General features: G+C 51.4%; 1 protein-coding gene across 3 annotated transcripts in view; it reads right to left on the bottom strand.

Moving 5' to 3' along the window:
• ATP13A3 (ATPase 13A3) overlaps positions 1-9,983 on the bottom strand; it is a 42,552-nt gene extending 32,569 nt beyond the window's left edge. For 2 of the 3 annotated variants that reach the window (XM_063306205.1, XM_063306207.1), the window contains exon 1: positions 9,886-9,983. The gene's annotated coding sequence lies outside the window, so the exon portion shown is untranslated. Of the gene's footprint in view, positions 1-8,787; positions 8,858-9,885 lie in introns of those variants that run through there. The other variant, XM_063306206.1, reaches the window with a different exon arrangement.
• Between the last annotated feature and the right edge of the window lie 3,552 nt (positions 9,984-13,535).

Below are 13,535 nucleotides of genomic sequence, written 5' to 3'. Positions count from 1 at the left end.
TACACTGAACTGTGGAGTTCTTAAAAGCATGCAAAGATTTTGCTCCTAGCCACCTTTCTGCTCAGAAAGGTGGGCTATAAATCCTATAAAAGAAATAAAGGCCTCTTAAAGTAAATAGAATCAAAACCTGTCAACCATGGAAACCAGCTCAACCCAAAGAACCACACCCAGCCAAAGCAGCTGCGAGGACACTTTCTTCCCCAGATATTTTCTCTGCCACTTAAATCCCCCCTCCCCTCACAGCTTCCCAAAACTGCCCTTTGCCTCAAAGATCATGTATGCTCCTATGCTCAAGACATTAAGTACATGTGTTTATCCCACCTTTCACCATCGTGGATTCCCCATACCAGGAAATAATGTAATATTGCCAAATACGGCAGATACCTCCCATAAAGGTTTGACTTGCTTTTATAACAGTTCTCCAAACACACACACACTTTTACCACTAGACAGCACAAGCAATTTGCCACACGTAGCACCAACATGAACCACTCAGTTCACACTCTTTTTTTCCCCTTGGGACCTGGTGTAGTTGTTGTGGTCTTCCTTTACTGCAGCCTCCGAGAGGACCACCACTTTCTCCTCTCCCTGCCAAGCAAAGGGGAGGCATCCCCTCATTTCCAGCTTGTTCTGTTGAATGCAGAGAATCCCCTGGATGACAAGGACCATTCTGCAGAAGACAAATCTAAGAATGGGCGGATACCTGGCAGTCTCCTGATGCTCTGGGCTTCAGCTCCTAGTTGCTGTCAACAGGGATGGTGGCAGAGAACTACAGGACTTTGCTGCAAGTGCTACCGTAGGTTTTACGGTCCAAAACAAATGGGAGGCAGCAAGATAATCCTGGGTTAAACGATGAGCACTGCAGATGTGAACTTCTGTACATGAGAAGGGGCCTTTTACACTTTTCCTCAGTGTTTATGATTTCACTCCCAGTGGGCTTTCCCATCCTGGTCTGTGTAAATGCACTATGGTCCTTGCAAGGATACCCATTTTGCCAACAGCTCTGCACACAGCTAGAGGTCAGGAGCAGAGCTCAGAGCAACCTCAGAAGGGCAGGAGGCTGCGACCACCCACTCTGCCACTGGGGGTAGGCTGGGCTGGGATGCCACCTTTGAGAAACAAGCAGTCAGCCTCTTCCTCCCCATTTCCCCCAGAACCAGCAGAGCATTAGGGCCCTCTCCTATCGCAGTTCTGTAATAAAAGGTGGAACTGAAGCTCCCCCAAAGAATTAGACTGAATAAACCCACAGGAGAGCCCAGCACCGGTTCCCAAAAGGACAACTAGCCCCCCAAGGAGGCTATGAGGCAGCTGCTCTTTCCCCAGCAAGCGCAGCCCCAGGCCCTACGACTGGCACTGGGCAGGGAAATACACCACCTCAGGTTTAGCTCTTAAACTCCCTGGAACGCCCAGCCCAGGACCTGACCCTGAGTAAGCTAAAAGCCTGCCACTTAGATTTGGACCCCGAAATAGAACATCTCCCTCCAATATGCAGATTCAGGATCTACACTGCTGTCACCTCCAACCAGATCCAACAGACTAAGAATGCCTCCTTGGGGAAAAAGTAAAAAAAAAATCCACCCTGTGCTGACCTGTTCTGGGTGGAGAAGGGGATGATGATGGTGGTGGTGGTGGTGATGATGCAACTCTCATTGTGTTATTCCACTGAAGGATGCCTTCAACAATTAATTCTTAGCTTCTACATTGTTTTAAAGGGGGAGGCAAGTTATCCCAAAAGAGAACGATCTCATGCCCTGACTCTATCCTGACGTTATTTCTCCTGCCCCTGCACCCCAACCAGGCAGCCCATGTTGGGAAGGGAGAGAGAGGTTACCAATTCTGTCTTGCTCTGCTTAACCTTTCTGCAAAGCCTTCACCAGAAACACAGATGCCCAGCAAAAGCAAACTGAGTCATTTCGAAAAGACAGCTATATAAGTTGGCTAAATAAAATAAAATTAAATACTCATGAGCTTCACGGACCAAAGATGCTGGTTCTCTAATAAATTAGTTTCATCTAAGTTTGCAGCCAAGCAAAAGCTTCAGAGCAGCACCTGACTGCCCAGCTGTCCATCACCAGCTACAGAACAACAAGGGACATATCAGATGCCAAGATGAGGAGACAGCTGACCCCTTGGCTACCATCTCCCAGCCTTGCACACATCCCTGGTCCAGCTCCTGTCCTGCAGGTTCCAGACTCCCAACAATGCCTAAGAAAGTAGCAGCACTACTAGGGAACAAAACAGGGGGGAAAAATTAGTCTATCTGATCCTTCGTGGGGAAATACTGGTAAAGAAAAGGAGAAGAAACAAGTGCGAAGGACCCAACTCAGACCATGGAAGCAGACCCCATGCCACCATTTTTCAGTGGACATTTTTCCACTGTGGATTCCCAAACAACAACATGTACATGCCAAAAAATGTAGGCCCTCTGAAAGGGGAAGTGGTGCCAGCCACCTCGCCAGTTCAGAAGACGTAGAAATGATAACTGGGCAGAGAAAGGAGAACACATTTCTAAGCAATAAAGCTTTGCTTGGCTCCCCAAATTATTTTGCACTCGCAAGCAATGCAGCTTCACCGTCAGGCATGTGTGAAAGCTGAAGGGAGAAAAGTGATCCAGAGAACAGGCAGCTGATGAGCCTCAACTACAGAAGAAAGCGAGGTCTGCAGAATGGGCACTGCCATCTGCCACTTTGGTCCCTACCTGCCCAGCAAGATGCCAAAGGTGAAAGGATCCAAGGAGACTCCCTGTGGGTGAAGCAGCCCCCAGCTGCCCTCGTGCCAGCTGCCCCTTGCCGGTCCACTTGTCCTGTCCTCCTCCGCTGCTTCAGCCAGGCTGCCGAGTACCCACCCCTTCCTGCCTGTGTCTCCTATCGCCGTATCACTCGCCCCAGGGATGAAAGCCCGGGAGAGGCGTGGGGGGAGCGCCAGAAAGGCAGGCTGCTTGCGAGGCCGAACAACCCACAGCACGGGGACTCTCTCACCGCCAGCAGCTCCCCTCCATCCTCTCCGCTTTTTATCGCTGCAGCCGGCTCTTAATAGCCACCTTGCTATCTCAAAGGGAAGTCCTGCCAATGAACTGTTTTGTCAAAACCTTCAAAAAAGAAAGTCTCCAAAGCGCTTCAACTCTTTTATCAGGAAAGCTCTTGGCACGGCTCGCCTGGGAGCACAACCACCAAAAACAACAATGGCATGCTTGAACGGGGCAGGCGGATGTGTCGGCAGCTCCCGGACTGTGGGTGCAGCGCACTCTATTCAGAGCACACAAATGGCCCGCTTGGGGCTGCGGGCTGTGCGAGTAGGAGTCCCGATGTTATCTCCCCAGCTAAAGGCAGGAGGATATTATGCCTCTGACCAAGCCCTTCCTCGCTTCCACAATGGGCAGCTTTGTGCTCAGCACCGGGGCGAGCACACAATGCAAGACCCAAAAATGGCGGAACAGGCGCCAACGCGCTAGCAGTGAAGTATGGCTGTCATCGCTCGCCCCAGGGAATAAACCTTACGGCAGACCTAGCGGGGACAGCACACCGGACGTGCCGCTGAAAGGCACTGAGCCCAAGAGGAAAGCAACGCTGGGAGGCGTTGGGCTGCGGGAGACGGGCCTGGGAGAGCGGCTCTGTTTGCAAGAGGAAAGGAGATGAGGATCAGGCCCAGATTCACGTATTACCCGCAGGACGGGGACATCCAAGAAATAGGACATCCCTGCATACGTACCCATCATATTATTCCCTTTCAGGGGAAACAGTGCTATGCCAAGAGTAGAAGAAGAGAAAAAGGAGCAGCAGGTTCAACGCAAGACCATTCACAAATTCTCCATACCGTCTATCAAACCACTTTTACTTCCACCGCTTCTCGTTTCTTTCTTTCTGTGGCTCCCAGGATGAAAGGCCCAGCCATTAGCAGGACCGCCTGTCTCCAGCTTCCTGGGCTTCTCTGTCACTGGGCCTGCCCTAGAGAACGGAGGTTCCCTGAGGTCCAGATGACTGCCTTTTAAAAGGCCTTGAAGACCTCAGAGCGTGTAGCATGTACGAACTGTCCTTGGCGCAGCACGCTATAGGTTTTGGGTTGATTATTTGTTATTCATTTTTGTTAGCCAAAATGAATCGCATGGCAAGTGGGCGGTCATAGAAATTGACAGATCTCTTTCTCAATGCATTTACTCTCCCTTCAAGCATTTTCAGTCTCCCCATATGACCAAGCCACCTCCAGTGGTCACTCCCTTTTGGACTCAGTCCTCATTCATTCAGCACCCACTCATGACATGACTGTTATTTCATTTTTTACCACACGTTTATTAAGACCTCCATTTGCATGGCACTGAACTCACTTTTGTTCACCCAACTCTTATTTCCACGTAACAAAATAGGCAGATGCTCAATCTGTACATGTGCCTCCTGGTTGGTCCGATATCAGAAAAAGTTCGTTGGCTTTCAAGTCCATCTTTAGCTGAGCGACCTTAGCTTCTGTAGAACAGAATAAGCATTTCAGGAAAAAACAGGCTTTGGCTGGACATGCGGCAGACTGGTCAAAATGCGCCAAGAGTGACAGGTCTTGTGTTCTCACCATTTACAGGGGAGTCTGCATGCAGCACAGATGTGACTTCTTGCCATTACTGGAAAAGGTTATCTCTCAACCTGCTCTCTTAGAAGCATACAGATGAGGTGTTAGCAGGCTGAAAAGCACATGTGGTAGGCCCCTCTGGGTGTCAGAAGACACCACTGCCAAGGATTCAAACTTGACACACACAGAAACACTTCCAGAGAACACACTTCCTAGTTCATGGAACACCTTCCCACATGGAAGAAATCGTGGGGCTCGGAAGACCAGTGCAGTTCAAGGAGAGCAGCCTGACTCAGAAGCATGGGATCAGATCCCCAAGTTCCATTTTGTGTCTTCTGGTGAGAAAAGCTGTGACAAGTGCACCAATACAGAAATTTTCCTGCCAATGCAGGAAAAAACTATGCACAGAATTCAACCACATCACATCCCTTACCGATGCAATTATATTCATTCATTCGTATGGCTGCTCGCTCACCAAGCAACTCTAGGCCACGGACAACATTAAAAACAACTAAATCATCATCATCCAACCAAAAAAAAAAAAAAGGAAATAACACAAGAAAACCACAAATAAACACCAACAGTATCACAGGATCAAAATTTAGCACATGCATATCCTGACAGCTCATGCGACATGCTGTCTCAGTGCCTGAGGGAAGCGCTAAGTCTTCAGGGCAATCCAGATCTCTGAGGGAGCCGGGTAGGGTGGGTGTTCCACGGGGCAGGCACAACAGCCTTCACAAAGGAAGTTTGTAACTTTGCACAAGGCTACATGGGCCTGTTTAGAAGAGGCAGAGCTATGGAAGTGAGAAAATAACATTTATGCACAGATGTTGTGGGATCATCATGTGGGCATCACATAAACCATCAAGTAGAACTGGCATCTGTCTGGATTTCAGAATGACTCAATGTCTTTTCAAACTGTTTCTAAAGCAGAGAATGGGTTATTTACAATGCATTTTCTTTGGGGATCCCCATCCATATCTTCTGAACAGAGGAGAGCCCACAGGTGCCACCACACTACAATAGCCAAGAGGAGTACTGAAATGATCTCACTGGGCCAGGGAAGAAGCCCTTCCATTCAGATGGAGCCTCTCTCTCTCCCCCAGCAAAGCAGAAACCTGAAAGAAATGGCTCAGGAAGTACACTGGTGTGTGCTTTGTGCATTCAGACCTCGGGATACCAGCTCTGGACCGTCCAAAGGCATTCCAAGAAAGGCGCCTCCCAGAGTGGCCCGCATGACCCACAGCTCGCCAAAGAGTCGGAGGCCAGATGAAATCACGGAGGAAGTTGGCAAGATCTACTTGGAGCACCTAAAAATAGTGTGCATTTTGCTTAAACAATACCTGAACTATGTCATGCAACAGCAGCCACCCTGTCTGTCCTTGTCCCCATCCTCTGAGCGATAACATTTCTAAGGAGATGTGTCACTGGAGTTCTAATCAGGGAAGCCTCCGTTGTGGCAAAGCGCTCAGCCGTTCCTGCGATGAAACCTTCCAGTTTGAGAAGAACCAACCCCCAAAACCTGCCACTGGCTCCTGTCCCCACTGAGTGGCTTCCAAAATCTGACATCAGGATCCAACCCCCCACTTGAGGAGACGCCTTTTCCACAACCACTGCTCCACCGGTTGCCCACTTTGCAGTCAGCTCAGAGGAAACTTAAAATCCAAGCCTTTGGTGCAAGATGAGAAGGTTGACACTTCCATTCACTTACAAAACAAGAAAAACACACCAGAAAACTGAGCCAAGAGAGCTAGTGCCATTAAAGCATTAATGAATCAGAACACCAGTCCGGACAAGCACTTTGCCATCTCAGCTTCCAGCAGGCCTAGTCCACTTGGTGTAACGGGGTACAGCCATAAAACGGATTTGCTGGAAATGACCAAAGTGCCCCTCCTCAGGCTCCAAAGTGCTCCCTCAGTGGTCAAACGAATGCCACTGAGAAGCCCACAAGGAGCATAGTCTCCCTCTTCCTGTTGAAAAAGGGACAGTGGTTCCCGCACATTTCTGCCCTCACTGAGGTATCCTCCTTGTGTATAAGCAAGGAGGAGGCAGATTTTATGGAATGGCCTTCTTTTTAAAGGAGCCCCTACTCCAGACTGTCCTTCCACCTCTTTGCACACTGGTGCTGAGCAGCATTTGTGGGACCCCCCTGAGGAACCTCTGTGCTGCCGGAAAGACTTGGCTGCTGAATGGCAAACCAGGCTGCACCCTTTACGCCCCTTGGAAGTCAGCATGACTTCATCTCCAAATGAATACCTGGAAATTTTACAAGCATACCAGCTACTTTTTAACAAAGCTCTCTTCTCAATGTGCCTTTTTATCGTTTCCCATCTTGGGTTTTGTAGCATAATGTAAGCTTTTGTTTCAAAGTTTAGGCCTAAGGAAGACCATTGTATCTAGCACCCATCAAACTAAAACAATATTTACACTGGTAAAAAGTGCATTCCTTACATAATTATGGGTTTTGCCATCTGTAAAAAAAAAAATGCCGCATTTAATTTGGAAAGTGAGATTTAAGGCCAGAGATACCTTATGCTGACAAACCAGGCAACCAAAGCCTGACATCACGCAGCTGCAGTACAATGTACACCCAGGAGTAGTTCCATTGGTCTCCCCACAGATATGCCTAGATTGCGCATTCTTTCAAAACATGATACACGCTCAGGTATGGGAAGCAGATCTGCTGTGTCAAGACATTCTGACCTGCACCCCAATTAAGATAGGGATTTGCATCACCAGCACAAGATAAGATTCAGGTCCAGCCTGGCAGTTTGGAAAACAGCCATTTCAACTTAGACTGAATTGGAGGCTGCCACACTCAACTCTGGGCCTGAGACAGAAATGAAATTCTAAATCCAGAGCTCTGACTAAAACAACAGCCAAAGAACTTTGATGAACCCTGTTGTTAAAGGACAGGTTTTCAAATCTGGCCCTCTATTCTTGGCTACATTAACCAAGATTACCATTGTCTGTTCTAATAAAATTCTAGGAATATGGAATATGGACTCTCTCCTTAAGACTGGTCATGTAATATAACACTAACACACACACACATCTTTCTCTCTCTCTTTTGGGTTTTGTTTTAGTCTTTTTCCTTTTAAAATGTTCTGTATTTTTAGTTTGCCATGTTAAACAAAAGAAAGAATGCAAAATGATGAAAAAAAACAAATCTCAAATGTCATTCCCCCTCCAGAACCCCCCAAATGGCTGTTCAAGTTTTATTTTCTGAATGGAATGAACTCTGCAGATGCAGCATGATCCTTAAGAAAATGTTGCCTTATGTCACAAAGACAGAGACAAATGGCTTTGCACTAGGTTCTGGTCAATTCTGATTTTTTAAAAAAGGGGAGTGGAAAGTCTTTCTTAGTTATGTTCTACTTTTCTACCCTGAGACTCTTAGTGGGTTACATAAAGTATAAAAATCAAGTAAAACACCCACAATAATGAATTTTTTGGAGGGACATAACTAGATTAAAGGCATAATTGTTTCTTCCATGGGAACTAATCCCACTAAACATAAAACAAACAGTCATAGGAGTTATTGTGTAAAGAAAGTCAGTAACTTAAAAAGATGTGTTAATTCCCCTTATTCTTGGGTGAACAATGCCATGAAGTCAACAGATGGTGCAGGTTTCTCTTGGTAAGGAACCCATAAACTTACAAAAATGTGGCTGCAGCAGATTGGAGTAAAGCTGCTTTAAATCCATTTTTAAAAACAAGACGTGGTGTCTGTTTGTTTTTGTCTGAAGATTCATGCCTCCCATTTCACCACCACCAGGACTTTCTTTTTTTCTTTTCTTTTGTTACTCCAAAGTGCTTTGGAAAGAACCAGTTTGAAATACCTTGCAAACTCCTTATCAAACTAAGGACCTTCCCACTACTTAAGAGTGTCTTCCAGCAATATTTTCTCACATAAACATGTGTAATTATTAAACTGTGCCCACATCTGTTTCACCTTTGGTGGGAAACTTTGGAAAGTTATTTTTTTTAACCAGCTTTACAAATCCCAAAGCCATATTCTTACTTTATGAACATAAAATATACAAGTTGGTTTACTCATAAAATCATATCTGATACATTAAATTTAAATTATAGTTGGTTCATAAAGCGGGTGGGTGATTTTACATCAAGGTAACCGTAAGAATTCAATTAGAACCGATGCAAGTACATAAGGAAAATACCCTGCTTTGGGCCCAAGAGAGTCTGGTCTCTTGAATCCAGGATTCTTACCTGATGGTGTCACCTAGTTGGGCAGGGCACGTCTGCAAGCAAACCACCCAGCTCAGAGGGCACCCAGGACTCCACCATCACCCTACGGAGCTACAGGGATCCTCCTCTATCGCCCTTTTCTGCCGCCCACCTGGCGGGTCCGAAGGGACGAGGGGGAGGTCCTTCCACCCAAAACCTTTAGACCTGCCTGTCCTCCAGGGTAAGAAGGACAACCCGTCCCTGATTCCCAACTTAACTTGGCGGGGGGGGGGGGGGCGGGGGAAGGGCCGCTGGCCGCCCAGCCTGAAGCCCAGGCAAGCTGCCAGGGGACGGGGAGATCCCATCCATCAGCCCCGCAGGGGGACCGGCAGAGGCAGCCCGAAGGCCCCGGCCGCCCGGGGAAAGCAGTCGGGGCGAGGGGCAGCAGAAAAGCCTCCGCCGGTCTGCGACGATCCCACCGAGGGGTGACCCCGCTGGTTTGTGGAGATGAAGGCCACCGCGGAGGGAACCCTTCCCAGGGTCCGGGAAAGGCTTCTCCCCGCACCCCCTTCTTCGCCTCTCCCGGGCCTCCCCGTCAGCTCACCCCGCCCGGTAATGGGAGAATTCACCCACCCGGAGAAAGCGCCGGAGAGAGGAGCGCGGACTTCGCCCTCGGCAGCGCCCTTTCGCCTCGGCGCCGCGCGGGGGGGCCGCGCTTTTAGCGAGACTCACGGAGACCCGACTGGTCCCTCCGGCCTTCGCTCCCTCGGGGGGGGCCCGAAGCGGGCGGCGGGGCGCCAGCCTCCCGACCCGAACTGGCGGGCACGGGCGGGCGGCCCTGGCCGCGGGAAGCGCCGGGAGCGCGGAGGGCCAGCCGGCCAGCCGAGCCGGCCGCCCCCGAGCGCGACGCCAGAGGGGCCCGGCGGCGGCGGCGGCGGCGCCTCCCCAAGGGGCTTCCCGGCGGGCGCGCCGGAGCCCTCCTTGCCCGGGACGAGCCGGGGACGGGGCGCTGCTCTCTCCGCTCGGAGGGCCCCCGGCAGCCCCCGCCGGCCCCTCCTCGCCCCCGGGCCGGGCGGCGCGCTCCGGGCCCGCCGCGGCCCACGTGGCTCCCCTCGAGGGAGGGGGCGCCCCCGCGCTCACCTGCCGATGCCGCCCCGCCCGGCCGAGGCTGCGCGCGTCCAACCGGCTCCCGTGGCCCCCTCCTCGCCGGCGACGGGAAGTGACGTCATGTGTCGCGCCGGCCGAGCCGGGCGCCCGAAGCGCCCACGTGCCTCTGCGGGAGGGGCGGTCGGTGCCGTCCCGCCCCGAGGCGCTCCCCCAGCGGGCGGGGCAGCGAGGGGCTGCGATGCCCCCTCCCCAAGAAACGGTGTGCGCTCGGGGCTTCTCTTCCGCCGCCGCGCCTGGAACGCCCCGACCGACGCCCCCAAAGATGGGCTCCCTCCGCGCGTTTCGCGCGCCACGAGAGACCCCCCCACGAGGGGTCCAATGGCCGCGGGCGACTCCCTGCCTGCGTGGTTAATCCGCCCTGCCCCCCCCCGAAAAGGGGACTTCCGTGGGCCGTTCCCTGCCCCCCCCGCTCCGGGGCCTCTGCAGGGCTCCTTGGGTGGCGGCGGTTTGGAGAGGCGCCGGGGCCCAGATGGTCCCGGTGCAGCGCCCCGACGGACACCCGCTCCGCCAGCCTCGCGGACACGGCAAGCCCCGCCAGCGCGGAGGGCCGTCCAGGCAGGTCAGCAGGGCGGCCGGATTCCCCCAAGGGACCCCTCGAAGCCGTCCCAGCTCTGCAGCCGCAATTTATGCCCCGTGGGGGTGGGATCTTGTCGTGAGGCTGGCCCGCCCGCGAGTGCCAGGCTGCCGCTGCTGGGGACTGGGGAGCCTAGAGGGGCTGGGGGCAGCCAGGCAGCGTCTATCAGTCAGCAGTTCCGGCGGGGGGGGGGTGAGTGCGGCTCTCTGATCGACCAAGCCGTTGGCTAAATTGACCGACGGCTACCCTACCCGCTTGCCGGTGGCTTAAGCTGCAGGGAAAGCCAGGGAGGGGGGCGCAGGCCGGCCAGCGCCCCCCGGCTGACCGCAGGCTTTCCTGGACGGTGGCCAGGGCCCTGGAGCAGCCCCCCTCCCCACCCTGGCCCCAGAGGGCAGACAGCGGGACTGGCATTGTCTCTCAGAGGGCTTATCTGGGCCTTATCAGAAGGGAAGCCGAGGGGAGCAGGTGGGGCTCTGGGCCAGGGTGACTGGCCGGCTCCCATTGTCCCGGCCCTGCACATCCTATGCCGCCGGGGCAGAAGTCGAGCCTGCCTTGGGCTGACCGGGGTGGCAGGGAGAGGGCTGGCCGTAGGGCCCTCCCTTGGCGCTTTCCCCCCTATTGTCTTGGACCGGGAAGGGCTTCGGGACACAATGGCAGAGGGGAGGGGGCGACCAGCAGGCCGGCGGGTTAGCTGGCGGCGGGATGGAGCTTTGGTTGTGCCGATGAGCGCCCCGGAGGGAGGTGGGCACAGCTGCTGCAGATTTCCTATCTCCTCTGGCACGTGGGGTGCCACCCTAGCTGCAGGGTCCCCAAGGACTACGCAGGGCTGTTCTGAAGCTGCTGCCTGGTGAAACATCCCAAGCTGAGGCAGAGCTCACCGCCCCCCAGCGCTTTCTTTTAAGCCAGGGAAGCAGCCAAGCGCTGTGGAAGAGGCCTGGGGCTGCCCCAGAGCTCCTGCAGAAAAGGGGGAACAGAGCGAGTTCCCCAGGCTGCTTCATCTGATGCAAGCGCTCTGGCACCCTCTTCCCAGAAGTTCTGGGGGCCGGAGAGCCCAGCCAGGAGTCTGGAGGTTCCAGAGAAAATAAATGGGACATGAAGCTGCTAGAGAGGAATCCGGAAGAATCGCCAGGAGATGCCTGTGTTTACTGGACCAAAGTCAGCAGCACCTGGACTACACAAAATTGACAAAATGGTAGAGGCCAACAAAGCCAGAGACCCCTTGAGCACTTTTTGTACAAGCACAACAAGGGCACTTCTAATCCACCAACCCCCAAAAAGCTGGCGAGGTCACAGGCATGCTCCTTCCATGCAGTCTGCTGCTTTCTCTCTCTCTCTCTGAATATATATATAAATATACAATTAAGTAAGTAATGAGAGAGATTTGCCACCTGCTCTGTCAGTGGCTCAGAGCAGCTCACAGAAATACAGTTAAATCTTAAACAAGAAGGGTGCATTTTTAAAAGTAAAAAAACCCAAAGGCTTGAGTGCACAAGTCTGTTTTTTAAAATACTTTTTTATCCTGCCTTTATTGTTTTTATACATCTCAAGGAAGGATATATATCTAATGCTCTTTCCTCCTATTTTTCCCACAACCACCACAGTGAGGTGGGTTGGGCTGAGAGAGAGGGACTGGCCTAAAGTCACAGAGCCAGCTTTCATCATCTCCTGGTTCCTAGCCCCAAGCAGGGTGGGAGCAGGCAGCCTTTCAGGGCCAATGGCTACATTCAGCTTTGGGTCATGAGTTGAGGACTGCACTCAAAGGCTACTTCACCAGTCAGAAAAATACCAGAGAAGCTAAGCCTGGATCGTTTTAGTTTTTGTGATTTCATTTTTCTGCCATCCCAGGCCATTGTTATGGTTCAGGAGGTGGTGTGAACCCAGGAAATGGTCAGTTCAATCACCAAGTTAAATGTGTGGATGCAGCTCAGTTTTTCTTCTAGCAACTTAATAGCATTTACACAATGTGTGTGATTCTAGAACTGAACCTTTTGGAGAGCTGAACAACCTGCTGAGCCACACAGGAATGGAAGCAAAGCTTAAACTAACCAAGTTTATTGTGTCTGGTTGCAGCCCCTAGATTTTAACACAGTAAAGTGTGTTTTGTGAAAGTCAAGGGGTTGGGGGGTGATCAGAGGGCCAGAATGAAAAAGTGATAGGACACAAAACAAAAAGGGTTTTAAAACCTCTATCCATTATTATATTTTAATCAATCATCAAGTCCTTTAATCAATTCCAATTAACTTGACTGATTAATTTGGCAAGTTAAAGTTGAGAACAATGAAGGTAGAGATGAAATTGGCAAGACAGTAGTACTGCAAGTGGGAACAATCTCATGCAGCAAAGTGAGAAAACTTAAAATTGCAAAGCTGTCTGCAAGCTGTGGATGTCTCAATTCAGTGAAAGACAGGTAAACTGTCTAAACATTACCAAGCAGCTTCAGTTCAACACTTAATTTTGCTGTGAGTCGCTTTTTCTCCTGAGCTGAAATTGACAGCAATCAACTTGGCAAATTGCTGTCAATTTTTAGTGGCAAGCAGGAAGAGAACCCTGGGGCCACCAAGGCTAGGCAGGAGCACATGCAGCCCACTGGACTGGAAGGGGTCATTGTCAGCACTACTGAGGATGGGTGGGTCCTGGCGTTGAGCAGGCTATAGGTAGTTCTCACGTAACGACCATTCATTTAGTGACATTTGGACTTAACGGCTCTAAAACCCGACTTGTGACTGTTCCTTGCACTTACGACCATCGCAGTGTCCCCGCAGTCACATGATCATGATTTGAGCACTTGGCAACTGGTTTGCATTTATGTCTCAGTGTCCCAGTCACATGATTTATGCATTAATGTCACAGTGTCCCACAGTCACATGATCGCCATTTTTGACCTTCCTGGTTGGCTTCCAGCAAGAAAAATCAGCGGGGAACCGCGTGATTCGCTTAACAACCAAGTGGCTCACTTAATGGCCACAGTGATTTGCTTAACAACTGCCACAAAAATGGTTGTACAATCGGATCTGATTCGCTTAATGACTGCATCGCTTAGGAATCAAAA

Source organism: Candoia aspera, chromosome 6, assembly GCF_035149785.1.
Source record: "Candoia aspera isolate rCanAsp1 chromosome 6, rCanAsp1.hap2, whole genome shotgun sequence".
Classification (NCBI taxonomy): domain Eukaryota; kingdom Metazoa; phylum Chordata; class Lepidosauria; order Squamata; family Boidae; genus Candoia; species Candoia aspera.
This window is presented reverse-complemented; position numbering and strand designations above follow the sequence as displayed.